Source organism: Macaca fascicularis, chromosome 4 (assembly GCF_037993035.2).
Source record: "Macaca fascicularis isolate 582-1 chromosome 4, T2T-MFA8v1.1".
In the NCBI taxonomy this organism is placed as follows: Eukaryota; Metazoa; Chordata; class Mammalia; order Primates; family Cercopithecidae; genus Macaca; species Macaca fascicularis.
The window spans coordinates 165,542,057-165,546,428 of NC_088378.1; the positions used below are offsets into that span (position 1 = coordinate 165,542,057).

At 41.3% G+C, this 4,372-nt stretch overlaps 1 long non-coding RNA gene across 1 annotated transcript; it reads left to right on the forward strand.

Moving 5' to 3' along the window:
* Positions 1–280: 280 nt before the first annotated feature.
* On the forward strand, positions 281–4,015 carry LOC141410236 (uncharacterized). Its single transcript, XR_012434500.1, has 2 exons — positions 281–593; positions 3,510–4,015. It is a non-coding gene; the product is annotated as an uncharacterized lncRNA (long non-coding RNA).
* Positions 4,016–4,372: the final 357 nt, after the last annotated feature.

Sequence of the window (4,372 nt, forward strand, 5' to 3'; positions counted from 1 at the left end):
GCTAAGCAACATTCCAATGCAATAGACTGAAAAAAGAACAAAATTAGGAGGTAATTTGGGAGTGAAGAGAAAAATTATCTTTCAAAACAACCATCCAGTGTATCCAAGTACATAGTCCAGGTATCTAAGAGGTTTTACAATATCGTTACAGTGTCCAACATGACCTTTCACCTCCACTGTGTCGTTTATGGGCCCCGCAGTTGTCATGGCAACACTGATAACCAGCTTCTCAATGCCCAAGGAATGCCAGAGTCATCAAAGCAATCTCATTTTTTTAAGTCTTCCAGCCTGTCACTCTATAAACTAAGAGGCAGTTGAGGCTCGGAGGCACACTTTCTAAATAAGAGGGTAAATGGCAAAACAGGAGCCTCCCCAGACTAAAGACCTCAAGGCCCAGAACAGGAGACCATTACCAAAGGAGGAGCCTCGGTTGTGCCCCTCTGGCTCAGATACCACCTGTGTAGCCTCTAGGATAAGGACAGCGTTTGCATCCGGCAGCATCTTACTGCCCACCAGCACCTCCTGAGATGAGTCTACATGGGGAGGACCACGGACACAGGGTTATCAACTCATCCATCATGTTCCACCCCAAGGTAGGTGGAAGAGGAGGAGGAGGCTGAGGGGTGAGTAAGCAGCTCTCTTGGCTCTGGTTTCATCTGTACAGCAGATTTTCATTCTCTGCACAAACTCCTACAGCCCGATAATATAAAACTTCACTTAGTTCTTTAGTATTGGGAAATATTTCACCTGTACAGAAAAGTGCAGCTAATATTGCAAATATGTCTGTGCCAGCTTTATCAAACATGAATTTTGTTTAAAAGAAACAAACCTGTATGGGTATTGTTAATATTCTCTGGGTGTCCCTTCCAATCCTCTTTCTCTTCCTCTTTCCACAGCTAACTACTATCTTGACTTTACTATTTATCATTCCCATGCATATTTTATGCTATTGCTTCATATGTTATATGATAATAAAAACGTGTTATTGTTTTGCATGACTTTATAGAAACAGTATCACACTGTATGCATCCACTTGCAAACTTGATTTTTTTCACTCAACATCATGTTAGTGAGATATATCCATGTTAATACATGTAACTAGTTCATTCTTTTTTTTTTTTTTGAGAAGGAGTCTCGCTCTGTCACCCAAGCTGGAGTGAGTGGCACAATCTCGGCTCACTGCAGCCTCTGCCTCCCTGCAACTTCTGCCTCCCGGGTTCAAGGGATTCTCCTGCCCCAGCCTCCCGAGTAGCTGGGATTACGGGCGCCTGCTACCATGCCTGGCTAACTTTTGTATTTTTAATAGAGGTGGGGTTTCACCATATTTGCCAGGCTGATCTCGAACTCCTGACCTCAAGTGATCCACCCTCCTTAGCTTCCCAAAGTGCTGGGGTTACAGGTGTGACCCACCACGCCCCATAGAGTTCATTCATTTTTATTTGCTGAACAGTAATCCACTATATGAAGGAAAATGATTGACTTATTCATTCTCCTATTCAAGGGCATTTAAATTTCTTATTCTTTGGAGTCTAATTTGCAAACCATGCTAATGTTAGCACATCAAAGCACTGTATAGAGGGAAGAAAGTCATACTTGTTTAAAGCCTATGCAAACTAAGGAGGCAGTATTATCTCTGATTGCACTCCACATAATTAATAGGCATGCTCTAATGGATAAGTTAATGCTTAAATTTTTCACTCTTCCAAATAAAGTGTTCATGAACATACTTGTAAATGTCTCCCTGTGCTCATGTCCCCAAGTTTCTTACCTAGGAGTGGAATTGTTGGGACTCAAAGTAGGCATATCTTTAACTCAACTAGATGCCATCCTCCCTGGAGTTCTCAGTGTTCCTGAAACTTCTGGACCTTTTAAGGTCCAATTAATTTGCTCTTCCAACATGCACCAACTCACACTTCCGCCAGCAGTAGTGAGAGTAACTATCTCCTATCTCTCCAGATCTTCACCAACACTTAGAATAGTCAGACTTTTTGTTTTCTGGTAGTCTAGTGGAAAGCAAATGCCATCCCTACCCCTTTTATAAATTTATGTATTTTATTTTATTTTGTCTTTCTTTTTTTTCGAAGCAGGGTCTCACTCTGTTGCCCAGACTGGAGTGCAGTGAAATGAACACGGCTCACTGCAGCCTCAGCCTCCCAGGCTCAAGCAATTGTCTCAAAGCAGCTGGAACTACAGATGCACACCACCACACCCAGCTAATTTTTGTGTTTTTTATAGAGACAGGGTTTCGCCATGTTGCCCAGACTGATCTAGAACTCCTGAGCTCAAGCAATTTGCTTTCCTCAGCCTCTCCAATGTGTTGGGATTGTAAGCATGATGCACTGTGTCCAGCGTATTTATTTCTCTATTTTTAATTTTTGCAGCTTTATACTTTGTCAAGGCATACTTGACAAATAAAAATTGTCTATATTTAAGTTATACAACATGATATATATGGTAAAATGATTACCACTATCAAGCTAATTAACATATCCATCAACTCAAATGGTTATCCTTGTGTGTATGGTGAGAACACTTAAGATCTATTCTCACAAATTTCAAGTGTACAATACAGTATTATTAACGATGTCAGCATGCTGTATATATGGTTTCCATCCTCCACTTTTTAAAAACAGCTTTGTTGAGATACAATTTATATACCATACAATTTACCCATTGAAGGTGTATAATTCAGTGACTTTTAGTATATTCACAGAGTTATGCGTCCATCACCACAATTAATTGTAGAATATTTTCATTACCCCCAAAAGGAATTTCATTCCTCTTAGCTGCCATCTGCAATTCCTCTCCTCTCCTGAAGCCTCCCCTGCCTTAGGCAACCACTGATCCACTTCCTATTGCTATAGATTTGCCTGTTCTGGACTTTTTATATAAGTAGAATTATATTTTCATTTTCTTTACAAATTCCTATAACCTGAAATGTAACACATCACACATCTTTTTTTAAATATTAGGAAATATTTCAGTATTTTATTGGTACTTATATTAATTTGAATTTGCATTTCCCTAATTGCTAGCTAAGTCTAGCAATGTTTTCAAATGTTTATTGGCCATTTGGAATTCCTTTTTTCTTTTTTATTGGAGACAAGGTCTCACTCTGTCACCCAGGCTGGAGTGCAGTGGCACAATCTTGGTTCACTGCAACCTCTGCCTCCCAGGCTAAAGTGATCCTCTCACCTCAGCCTACTGAGTTGCTGGGACTACAGGCCCACACCACTACACTGGGCTAGTTTTTGTATTTTTAGTAGAAGCGGGATTTCACTATGTTGGCCAAGCTGGTCTCGAACTCCTTACCTCAGGTGATCCACCTGCCTCAGCCTCCCAAAGTGCTGGGATTCCAGGCATGAGCCACCGCGCCCGGCCTCCTCTTCTACAAAGTGCCAATTTACATTCTTTTATCCAATTTTTGATAGGATTGCTTACCTTCTCCTTATTTGTAGGAATTAGCTAATTAATCATATATTAATCCTTTTTGGTTATATATGTTGCAGTTCTTGTTGGAAGGCCATCCTCCCTGGAGCTCTCAGTGTTCCTGAAACTTCTGGACCTTTCTGAGAAACAGAGAGTGACATGCTAAAAAGATAAAGAATGCCTCCTTTTCTCCAGAACCATTTGCTTGCATTCCAAAGGATTACAAAACCCCAGAGACCTTCCTCTCCTTCCCCAGGATGGATTTGTGTTTGCCTTGGAGATCAAAGGCTTTCTCTCTGCCTCCAGAGTGGGTGAGAGTCCCAGACGCGCCAGCAGCATCTGGCTGTGCTCTGAGATGCATCATTTCCAAGCTCTTGCCTGTGGTATGGAGGCCTGTATGTGCAGGGTACATCTGGGTCACACTGTGCTGCCCTGTGGGAAATTGAGGGATGGGGAATTGGCAATCGGACTGCTAGTCAAGCAAGTAATTGGTTTGTTTTCTGATCCAGAAACCTTGTGTTTCCAGATGGGATAAATCAACGAATATAGATATAAAAACCAAACAGATGTCTTCTCCTAGCCCATAGCTTGTCTTTTCCCATTGTTTGTGTTGTCTTTTTAAAACTGTGGTGGCAAAATGCACACACATAAAATTTACCATCTTAACTTTTTCTTTTTTTCTTTTCTTTTTTTTCTTTTCTTTTTTTTTTTTTTTTTTGAGACTTGCGCTGTCGCCCAGGTTGGACTGTAGTGGTATCATCTTGACTCACTGCAACCTCCACCTCCCATGTTCAAGTGATTCTCGTGCCTCAACCTTCTGAGTAGCTGGGATTACAGGCCCACACCAGCACATCTGGCTAATTTTTGTTTTTTTAGTAGAGACGAGGTTTCACCATGTTGGCCAAGCTGGTCTTGAACTCCTGACTTCAGGTCCTTAGAGTAG